The following is a 12,657-nucleotide window of genomic DNA, read 5'->3' as shown; positions in this document are numbered from 1 at the left end:
ATTTATAATGCATGTAGCACTGTTCTTAGGATAAACAGAAAGATATCAGTGGGTCCATTTTAGAATTACTAGAGCAGTACAATTGTTCTAACAGTCTTAGCTCTTACACAATTATATTACAACAGCACCTTACTTCTAAAAAAGAAATAATTCAGGAACTTGCAAACATCTAAGAGATGGTAATAGTGACAAATCTTAGAGTTTAGAGAATGACTAATATAGCTCTATATAAGGGCAGGAGCTTTGTTTTACTGACTAATGTATATCAAGTGCCCAGAACAGTGCCTGGCCCACGGTAATGCTCAATAAATATTTGATGAATGAATGAATACATCATGAGTAGTTTAGATGAACCAAGGCCCCCTCTCATTGAAAGACTCTAGGAAAATATAATACACACAAAAGAGGTTAGCTAAGATCCTAGTGTGAGTTCAAACTGTCCAAAATATTAGCATTGAGAGCTGTTCATTTGGGAGGTACATTCTATTTCTGGAATTTAGGTCTATTAGAACCAAAATTTACCACCAAAAAAAAAAGTTTAGTCAGGAAATATGGCCAGGAAGATAACTTTAAAAATTCACCTTTTCCTTTAGCTTTTCTTCAACTTCTGCCAGTTTCTCACAGGTCCTAGAAAGCTCTTTCTCTTTCTTTATGGTACAGTTCTTTTCTTGTGCAACTATCTCTTGTTGCTTTTTAAGTTCACCTCTAAGAATTCTTAATTCTTCCTGGTTTTCAATGGTCTAGAATTTTTAAAAAGTTGAGATTAAATGACACTAGCTTACATTTAGGAAATCAGGTAAAAATCAGCATTTACCTCAGCCTGAAAATGGAGAAATCATGGCAAACTATATTGGAAAAGACTAACTTAAAAAGAAAGTGAGTCTATTTTGATCATGTAAATGCCAAGAATCTGCTTTCTTATGCTGTTTCTTTATTGCTCAACTTACATTCCTACCACGAGAATTAGAACTGGATTTAGTATTCCATCATAAGAGGTTTGCTTGTTTTCTACCCTGAAGCCAAAAGAGACTGTTTCTAAGCTTTCATCGATAGACGATGAGACTGCAGGTTATAGGCTTTTCATATGCTGGGATGGCTTTGATTTTGAGCAAGCTCAAAACAGCAGCCGTCCTTTGCTAGCATGAATTGGACTAATCTTAGTTATTATGCTTAAAGAGTGACATTCTCAAGTATCAAGACCAAAAAACATTACAAGACAGATACCGAGAAGAAAATACAACTTTTGTCTGTACTCTTATTTACATTCAGCTCTTTGACCAAACAGACAATCCTAAGAAACATGGAAAATTACACAAAAGGTCAGGGTCTACTGTGATCCATAGCAAACTTCTGAAAATATTAATTTCAATCTATTACACATTAGATTGCCCCCACATATAGAAACAAAAACTAAAGTAGGTTTGAAAATATTGGCAAACATTAACAACAATTAAACATGAAATTTAAGAAAAATTACAACAGCATAAATAAAATAGAAACACTTAGGAACCAATTAACAAAATATGTCCAAGATCTGTACATTGAAATCTATACAACACATCACTGAGAGAACAGTTTATAGAAAGATACACAATAAGCACATAAAAAGATGCTCAACATCTTTAGTCATTAGGGAAAGGCAAATCAAAACAAGGTTACACCCAATAGAAATGGCTAAAATTAAAAACACCAATAATATGAAGTGTTGGTGGGGATGTGGAGCCATCAGAATTCTCTTAATGTGCTGATGAGAATGTAAAACGGTGCAACTATACTTTGGAAATCAGCCTAGTAAATTCTTACCAAGCTAAACATACATCTCCCTATGACCCAGCTATTTCACTTAGATCCATACTCTAGAGAAATAAAAAATATATGTTCATAAAAACATTTGTATGAGAATGTTTATAGCAGCTTTATTCAAAATACCCAAATAGTAGAGATAACTCAAATTTCCATCAATATAGGAGAAAGGCTAAACAAATTGTGGCCTATTCATACACTGGAAGACTACCAAGCAGTAAAAAGGAGTGTAGAAAGAAGTGAGACAAAAGAGCACATGCAGTGTGATTCTATTTGTGTGAAGTTCTAGAAGAGACAGTGAGCTGAGGTGGAAAACATCAGGACAGTGACTATGTGGGGCAGAGGATGAGATCAGGATTGCCTGGGTGGAGGTGGGAGGGAACTTGCTGGGGTGGAGAGAACACAAGTAGAGACATTTGTCAAAAGTCATCACACTGGACACTCACATCAGATACATTTATTGCATGTAAATTATACCTCAATAAAGTTGTAAAAATCTAAAACATACAAAGACAAAAACACATTGCTGAATCTCACCATTCCAATACTGTCCCTCAGGTCAGTCTTCAGTTGCTCCTTTTCTGCAGTAACCCTCTCTAACATTTGTCGCAGTGCTGTTTTCTCCTGTATTAAAGAAAATATCTTTCTCTGTTGTTCAGTTAGCTCATTATCAACATCTGCAATCAGCACTTGGGTTTTTTTGGCTTCCAAACTCTGCTTTTTATCTATGCCAACCATCTAAAATATTAATACATTAGAGAAGAATTTCTTAGTAACAGTTTTAATAATAAAAATAGCCAAACTTCTATTACTTATTATGTACCAGGCACTATTTTCACATAGTGACACATTTAATCTTCCCCATAACCTTACAAGGTAGGCACTATTACTATCTCCGTTTGACAGGCAAGGAAACTGAATCCCAGAGAGTGTAGGTCACTTGCCCAAGGTCACTCAGAGAAGTTATCAGGCTTTGAATCCAAGTGGTCTGGTTCCAGAGCTCGTGCTCTTGTGCCTGTTCACTGGTAAGAGCTATGTGGACAGCTATAGATAATTCACAACTATCTTCATGTATGATGGGTTAACCTGACTTTATGAAGGAGTAAGCCAGCTTAAACTCTCCCTCTTTATTTCTTTCCTTCAAAAGCTGGAAACCATAACTTATGCCCTACTACTAACAAATCTTTATTTTCAGAGTTTTATTATAGATAAGAGGGCAAAAGAGTTTTGTTAGAAACATATTTCATATTATAGTAGCATAATTCACCTTTTCATATTTTTCATATACTGCTTGAGAAAAGCATGTTATATAAATCCATTTATCCATAAATAAGTCTTAACCAAAGGTAACCTGATACATGGACTCCTTGGTAAAAGGAGACAAAGATTGATGTTACCAGTATGAAATTAGGGTATCACCATATAATCCTATACTAGCCCAGTAAAAACACTCAGCTGAATATTGGTCACAGATGTTTAAAAAGTTTTTGTAATAATCTATATTTAATTAGAAAAAAAAGAACAAGAAAAAAAATCATCCAATGACACCAACTTCACACAACCACTATTAGAATTTGGGAATATTTCCTTCCAGAGTTTCTTCTATTAAAAGAATTTTTTTAACATTGCAATTATGACTACTTTACATATAAGATCCTTTTTAGTTTTTCTTTCCCACTTAGATTAGATGATATGCATTTTCCCATGCTGTTACATAATCTCCAAATTATAATTTTTAGTAGTTGCTCAATTCTCTAGAGTGGATACAGACAAACCATATTTCATTTGGTTAGCCCCTTCTTTTTGGCAATCTGCATGAGCTTCTACAAGGATGAGCAGAGAGCTAACTACAACTACAGGAGAAATTAAGGCAGGAACACAGAGTCTTTGGGATTAGTCAGTCAGCTACTATAATTCAGAATCTTGCATCTTTACTCCTAAATATGGAAATGTACACAAAACAAAGCAGATTGAGACAAAGTGCAAAACTGAACTCAGCCTAGAAAGTATTCCAGCTACCATGGTTATGAGCAAATCTAATAGGTCTAATTATTAAATAAGGAAAAAAATTGTGTCCTTTATATGAGAATAAGCCTACTAATCACAAAGTTTAAAATTTCTGTTGAGACACACTAGAGAAACTCATTTCCAGAGAGAGACACATCAAGCAGGATTGAAAACGGGCACTCCTAGAGGCTTCATGATAGACCTACTAGGCTATCATAGGCTGCCCTCTGGTGCTCTGATAAACAGATTTATCTGGAAATCCCTAGACCCACTGCTTTATCCTCATGGGTGATTCCAGCATGAACACGATTTCACAAGACCAAGCTCACCTCAGCATTGCATCCCAGATTTCAGAAACCCTGATGAACAGAATGGCCCAGGAGAATTTCCAGTTAGACCCTTTTATCAACACAGATGATTCCAGCATGAACTTAATACCACAGACTGGCTGGTCCGGTGAGTGTAACTCTCCTTTTCCCTCACTCCGCCTCTACTGCTCCTTCTCATGGGGCCCTGTGACTGCATTTTGCATTTGTTTAAAAGCGGCTACTGACTGTGCATTTATTTTCAAAAAACTATTGAAAAACCTTTCCCCTTATAAAAGTGGAAGTCATAAATTTTAAATCAAGGTCAAGTGCCTTTGGCCCATAGTTGACCCAAAATATAGATAAACTGAGAATACAAGATACAGAGCAAGTGAAAATGCTTTCTAGGAAAGAATGACTGAAGCATAGGGAGAGAGGAAGAGAAAGCTCCTTTTCCAAGGCAGGAATATTGTACCCCAGAGTAAATGGGAAAAAAGAAGCTCATTATATAGAGTAATAGTATATAAAGGTATATAGAGGTTTCTTTACATAAGTTGGATCTTACTGAATTGTTCTTTAGTATGTATCTGTTTTTATTTAATAATGTATCCTGGAAATTTTCCAATTGTAGATAATGTCTACTTTAAAGAAATTCCATGACTATACAAAACTCTATTACATTTCTATACATTAACAATAAACAATTAAAAAAGGAAATAGAGAAAACAATCCATTTACAAAAGCATCAAAAAGAATAAAATATTAAGGAATAAACTTAACCAAGATGGCAAAGGCTTGTACAATGAAAACTACAAAATGTATCTGAAATACATTAAAGACACAAATAAATGGAAAGACATCTCATGTTCACAGATTGGAAGACTTAATATTGTTAAGAAGTCAATGCTACCCAAAGCGATCTACAAATTTAATGCAATCCCTATAAAATCCTAATAGTGTTTTGCAGAAATAGAAAAATCCACCCTGAAATTCATATGGAATCTCAAGGGACTCCAAACAGGCAAAACAATCTTGAAAAAAGAACAGAGCTGAGGGTCTCACACACCCTGATTTCAAAACTTACTACAAAGTTATAGTAATCAAAACAGCTCAGTACTGGCATAAAGACAGATATATAGACCAATGAAATAGAAAACAGAGCCCAGAAATAAACCTTTGCATATGGTCAAATGATCTTTAACAAGGATGTCAAGACCATTCAATCATAAAGGATGGTATCTTCAACAAATGGTGTTGGGAAAACTGGATATCTCATGCAGAAGAAAGAAGTTGGGCCCTTACTTTACATCATATAAAAAAGTTAACTCAAAGTAGATCAAAGACCTAACCATAAGAACTAAAACTGTAAGATGCTTAGAAGAAAACATGGGAGAAAAACTTCATAAAGTGGATCTTGCCAATGATTTCTTGGATATGACACCAAAAGCACAGACAACAAAAGCAAAAAGAGATAAACTGGACTACATAAAAACTACAAATTTCTGTGCACCAAAGGACACAATCAACAGAGTGAAAAGGCAACCTAGGAATGGGAGAAAATATATGCAAGTCACACAATTGATAAAGGGTTAATATCCAGACTATATAAAGAATGTCTAAAATTCAACAACAAAAACCAAACAATCCAATTTAAAAATGAGTAAAGACTTGAACAGACATTTCTGTAAAGATATACAAATAGCCTACAAGCACATGAAAAGATGCTCAACATTACTAGTCATTAGGGAAATGCAAATAAAAACCACAATGAGATATCATCTCACACTTATTAGGATAGCTACTGTGAAAAAAGGAGAAAATAATACGTGTTGGTGAGAACTTGGAGAAATTGGAACCCTTATGCACTGCTGGTGGGAATGTAAAATGGTACAGCCATGATGGAAAACAGTATGACAGTTCCTCAAAAGATAAAAAATATGATCCAGTAAATCTGACATCCAAAAGAATTGAAAGCAGGGTCTCAGAGAGATATTTGTACACCATGTTCATAGCAGCATTATTCCCAACAGCAAAAAGGTGAAAGCAATCTTCAGTGCCCATTAATGGGTGAATGGTTAAACAAAATGTAGTATATACATACAATGGAATATTATTCAGCCCTAAAAAGGAAGGAATTTCTGATGTATGCTGCAACATAGAGGAACCTTGAGGACGCTATGCTAAATGAAATAAGCCAGTCAAAAAAAGACAACATACTGCATGATTCCGCTTATGTGAGGTACCTAGAGTAGCCAAATTAAGAGAGATAGAAAGTGGAAAAGTGGTTGCTAGGGGCTAGAGGAGGGAGGGAATGAGGAATTGTTTAGTGGGTATAGAGTTTCAGCTTCACAAGATAAAAAGAATTCTGGAGATTGGTGGCACAACAACGTGAACGTACCTAACACTACTGAACTGTTTGCTTAAAAATGATAAAGATGGTAAATTTTATGCTATGTATATTTTACCACAATTAAAGATACAAAACAAACAAAAATAAATTTATACATATGTATATATATATATATATGAATGACTACTACTCCAAGCTATGGATGTATGAAAGATTATTTCACCATTCTCCTATTGGTGAACGTTTTAAATTCCCAGTAGTAATTTTTCTGGATTAAATAGTATTAAGTATAATAACAATGAAAAATAGTATAAAAAATTCTGACATATAAAAGGCATTTTTGAAAAGTAGAAATGCATTGTAAATAAATCAGTTATATAAAATTACAGGCAATCCCGTTATGGACTGAATTATGTCCTCCCAAAATCCACATGTTGAAGCTCTAAGCCCCAAAATGACTGTATTTGGAGAGAGGGCCTTTAAGGAGAGTAATTAGGGTTAAATGAGATCATATGGCTGGGGCCCTAACCCCATAGAACTGGTGTCCACTCCAGAAGCAGAAGAGAACCAGAGCTCTCTCGGCTCACACACAGAAGGGCCATGTGAGGAGAGGTGCCATCTGCATGATAGGAAGAGGGCTCACAAGAAACTGAATTTTCTAGCTCCTTAACCTTGGACCTCTAGCTTCTACAACTGGGAAAAAGTAAATTTCTGTTGTTTAAGCTACTTAGTCTATGATATTTTGTGATGGCAGACTAATATACCTCCCTTTTAAAAAATCATCATTAGCATCCTAGCCTTTCTTGTATATAATTAAATAACAAAGCAGCTCTTCTCCCCAGGTTTCAGGACAAAACGAACCATGCTGCCTAGAATAAGCTGAGATTTAAGCACAGCACAGCTCTAGAAACAGACATGAACACGACACACACATCGATAGTGAACTCTCAACTAGTACACAAAATCTGATATAAAACAAATATTTTACCCATAAGTAATAATAAGCACTCAATCTTTCTTACATTCTTAGAATTCAGAGGGGCTTTTAAAGATGTTTAAAATACACCAGGCCTCGGAAAATATCAGCTCAAAGTTTGAACTAACATTTTTGCCTTTTCCTTTTCCAACTGATTGTAAGCAGTTATATCTGAAGTTATTTCAAAGACACTAGGGCTAATCTTGTAAACTGTTGTTAGTTATTCACTGTGAATAATCAATAAGATTGAGGTCACCATTATGTACTTAAGTGTCTGAAGTTAAGGAGAAAGCTCACATATAGTATATGAAAACTCGAACAGAAATACCCTTTACCTTTTCCTGAAATTCATCCGAATTTTCTCCTATGTTTTCCTCTATACGCAAATTCCTGGAAGTTTCCTCAGAAATTTTCATTTTCAGTGTGTTAACTGTTTCTTGGTGTTGTTTTAAAGACTCAAGAGCATTTCGTAATTGTTCTTGGGTATCTATGTTCTTTGTCAGAGAAAGGGAACACAATTTCAATTAGAATAATGTGAAACAATGAAAATAACTTTATAGTTACTGCTTGATCATAAATAATAACTGATGGCTCCTGAACGTCTTGAAGAGGCTCTGAGTTTTCAGTTTACTCTGTCAAAGCCTCACCATGGTCACGGTGTCCTGAATGTCACTTCTGAGCTGGTCCCTCTCAATCTGCAGGCTCTCTTGGAGCTGTTTCAGGCCATCTTTTTCTTGGGTTAAGGTTCTTACTTCTGCTAAGGTTTGTTGAAGTTTCTCAGTAATCAGTGCTTTCTCCCTTTCGACAGTTTGCAGCCTAGAATCTCTACTTTCTAATTGTTGCTTCAGCTCTTTCACTTCATTTAACCTTTCTTGACTCTCAGCTGTTTTCTGCTGAAGTTCCTGGGTTTTGTAAGAAAGCTTTAAAATAAGAAAAAGTTACTGTGAGAAGCAGAGCATTCTGTGGCATCTATATAGAAGCCAAACCCCAGAAAACTAAAGACCATTTCCATAGAGGGTGTGTTGTACCAACCTCCATGTTCAAAGCATCCAAGCTTAAACCAAGTGTTTGAGCTTCTTTAGAGAGATTTCCTATGTTCTGACTCATTCTTGCATTCTCCTCAAGGACCATCTTATACTTTTGCTCAGTTTCAACATGTTGATTTTTAAAATCTTGGAATTCTTGATCAGTTCTTTTATAATTCAACTGGCTAGCTGCTAGGTCACTTTTAGTTTTCCCAACTTCTTCAAGTAAATCTTGAATTCTACTCTCTTTATGAACTACTTCAGAAAACAATTTGTCTTTTTCTGATGTTATTTTACAGAGCTCTTCAGATTTGTCATTTATCTACGGAAAAGAAATAAAATTTAGCTATGTTAGCAATATAAGATCCACTACAGCAGTTATCAGGAAAAGAAAAGCTTTATCTGCAAAAAAGAAAAAAGACATTGAAATTAAGCACAGATTTGACTGAGGAAAGGTAATATTTTTATTGTCACATCTTTATAACAATATATTATCCTGCTTAACTTTACCATCAAAGTTTTGTTTGGGTTCTAGTAAGGATTGAGTGGAGAAGAAACACTTAATTAGGATGTCTTTATTTCCTTATCTATCATTCTAAAGTGTTTTCTAACTTTATGGTGTTTCAGGCATCTTATGGTTTTTCTTAGAATTTGACTTATTATTTTCTTTCTAAAGGCTTTGAATGCAGCTCAGATTTCCAAAAACTTAATCCATGAATAATTTAAATTTTAAATAACTTAAATTGAAACTATTATTTAAGTAATTAATTTAAACCAACAATATCCAGCTTATAAATAGTTTAATCATTGTGAAAGATAAAGGAGAAGGAAGTGGGAAAAAGAGAGGAGAGCCAAAGTTGAGACAAAGGAGAGGGAGCGAGACAGTAGAGCTCTTGTAACCACAGGCTCAGGGTAGGAGGCAGGTCTGTGTAACTCAGCTTTTAGATCCATAACTATGTGTTGGGCTAAAAAACAGCATGTACTTTAAAGAGTTTTTAGGATGACTAAATAACGTTGCTAAAGTTGTTTAGCATGATGCTCACCATGTAGTAAGTACTCAAATTCTTGTCCTTTTTATTTCTTTCAGAAAGGCAGAAAAAGGAAAGGCTGGCAGAAGGTTTCCGGAATTGCTCACTAGGCTGCAATATTTACGTCAACCTCTAAAACTTCATCAATGCCACCCTCTTTACCTCCTTACTCTCCTTTATTCAACATAGTGATATGACCACAGCAACAGCACCAAAAAAGATAAAGACTAAGGGTGGGCCATCAATCTCTGTTGAAAAGCACTACATCTGAGGACTATAGAAATGGCCCCTACATGGATCTCATTACTAAGTATACTGTTACATATTCTTTGAAAATGTTCCTAACAAGCAGGGTCAAATGTTTACAGTCTCTTCACTGTTACTTTAAAACAAACTATGGCAAAATATTTAAGGCAATATTGCAAGGGTTTTTATTTCAAAGTAAGAGTTATTTGCTTAAAAACATATTTACCTCTTTCCTTAGCATTTCTACTTCTGAGGGTAAAGATTTCAACTCTGAGAGCAAATTAACTTCTTTATGCAAAGCTTCATTTTCTTCAACTTCTTTATTCAGTTCTTTCTGGAGATCAGTAATCTTTCTTCCTGATTCCAAATTACAGAGCAAATCTAGGATATTTTTGGTAAATTAAACAGTTTGCAGTTATTGGGACAATTTAAATTACATACAAACTTAGATTACTTAATCAGATTATATAAAATTTATTAAAGAAAGAACCAGTGTTGGTCAACAGGTAATCCAATTGTTAAAAGTTCTTGAATCGCCTTTTTCAAGATCGGGTCCAATTCATTTGAAAAATAATTCTTAAACCTTTATAATTTGAAGTCCATGGAAACACTTATAAATACTGACACCAAATGATATTGAAATTTAATATTAGGCTACTTACAAACATCAGAGAACAATGGACTTTTAATCATTGGAATGGAGGTGCAAAATCCTTTAGGCAGTTGGATTTGCAAAGAGGTAAGTCTGAAATTATAAAATACCTTTTGGAACTTTTCCATCTATAAGGCAGGTGAGTTTTGCTATTTCATTAAAAGAAGATTGTAATTCTTTCTCCAGATCAACTTGCATTTTCTTCTTTGCCTCCAACTGCCTTTGATATAACTGAATATCATTTTCCATTTGCTTGCATGCACTTGCAAGTTCTTTCTATGAGAGAAACAATACAAATTCACAAAAATGTAGTGATCATTACAACTGCTTTATTATAAATATAACAAAAATCACTTACCATTTTCTCTTTCAGCTCCAGATTTTCACTCCTGAGACAGGCTGCTTCTCTCTTGGCATCGAGGGCTACAGCCTCAGCATCGAACAGAGTCTGTTTCATCTGTTTGAGGTCTTGAATGTTTTCCTATACGCACAACAAAAAGGATTTCCTGAAAGCTAACTTTCTTAGAGTTGGAAAAGACTTTAGAGAACACACACACAGATGTCATTCCTAACAAATCAAAAATGGTGAAAATACGTTAATCACCAAATTTTTTTTAGGATAGATGAAAAGAAATGACATTTTCGAAAATAAAAATATTTTTAAAAATTCTGGTTATCTTTTTCCAAATTATAAAAGCACTATATATATAGAAGTACTGTAATTTAAGAAATCTGTTATTGTTTAAAAAAGATTAACACAATTGTTGCTCAGCTAGCCTGTTAAAGTTTCCTACGTATTTTTAAATTATTCTCTCCAAAACATGACAGGTGAGCAATTAATAGTTAAAATTAAGAATATTAAATCACAAACTGAAAAAAAAAAGACAAACAATCCAAAAGAAAAAGAGAGAAAAGATACGAACAGGCAACTCACAGAAGAGAAAATATAACTGATAAATACATAAAAAGATCCACTGTGTCATTTTTAAAGAGAAGTAGCATTTTAACATGACTTTAGCTGACATGAATTCAACCATATGTCCTTGGGAAAACATTAATGCATGAATGAATGAATGAATGAATAAAGAGAAAGAAATAAAGAACAACTTTTAAAAAGTGGGCAATTCTGCTTGCCACTCTGTCAGTAGACACTCGAAGATTATATGAAAGTACCTTTCTTCCCAGGGCCTCCAAACAGTAACAACACTTTTAAAAAGAATCATTTGTGATTAATAGAAGGTAACAAAAAGTACTCTGACAAGTTCAAATGAAAACAAAAGAACAACAGAAACTAAGATTAAAAAAATTCTAGCTAGTGGACAGCCCCGTGGCCGAGTGGTTAAGTTCACGAGCTCCACTTCAGTGGCCCGGGGTTTTGCTGGTTCGGACCCTGGGTGCGGACATGGCATCACTCATCAGGCCATGCTGAGGCAGCATCACACATGCCACAGACAGAAGGACCCACAACTAGAACATACAACTATGTACTGGGGGGCTTTGGGGAGAAGAAGAAGAAAAAAAAAATGATGACGACGAGTGGCAACAGATGTGAGCTCAAGTGCCAATCTTTAAAAAAAGAAAAAAATTCTAGCTAGAAACTGTTGCCTTTTAAAAAAGGGTGTTAAAAACTAGAATCAAACAGATACTTTCTTGAAGTAATCAGGTGGATTGAAAGCAAATAAAAAAATTTAACAATTTCACCATGAGATTCAAATGTTACTTAATGCCAAGATCTGATATCTTGGCTGAGATCAACTACATACTTCTTCATGCATTTGTATAAAACAATTGAAAAAAATTAAAATGTTTTTTGAATTACTGGCTTTTAATGGAAGCTCACTCCTAACTTACTTACATGCACTCAAAGAATGATGTCCTCAGCTCTCTGAGCGATTCTTTATCTGTAGAATGGCAATGATACCAACAGTCCCTTTCCCATAGGGTTACTGATAGGATTAAATAAAATACTAAATGTAAAACAACTACAACAATGCTCGGCACACAGTAGGCTCAACGTAAGCATTTGCTATGATGATGGTGATGGTACACTATAAATGCCAACATGATTACACAACAAAATAAACCTGATTTTTACCGATGAGTATGACAAGTCCATGTTCACATTTTCTGATTTTTGAGTGTCTATGTATTTCTGTAGCTTTTTAATCTGGTCTTCCTTTTCTCTAAGCAGCTCTACTTTTGAACTTAGTTCATTCTAAAAGAATCAAAGGAGAGTGAAACACAATTTAATTGGATCTAAATTCT

At 34.6% G+C, this 12,657-nt stretch overlaps 1 pseudogene; it reads right to left on the bottom strand.

Moving 5' to 3' along the window:
* The window catches only part of LOC139043584 (centromere-associated protein E-like), an 85,004-nt pseudogene that overhangs the window by 37,119 nt on the left and 35,228 nt on the right, over positions 1–12,657 (bottom strand).

Source organism: Equus asinus, unplaced genomic scaffold (genome assembly GCF_041296235.1).
Source record: "Equus asinus isolate D_3611 breed Donkey unplaced genomic scaffold, EquAss-T2T_v2 contig_3, whole genome shotgun sequence".
Taxonomy (NCBI): Eukaryota; Metazoa; Chordata; class Mammalia; order Perissodactyla; family Equidae; genus Equus; species Equus asinus.
Note: the sequence above shows the minus strand (reverse complement) of the source record. Positions and strands in the feature narration are given on the sequence as shown.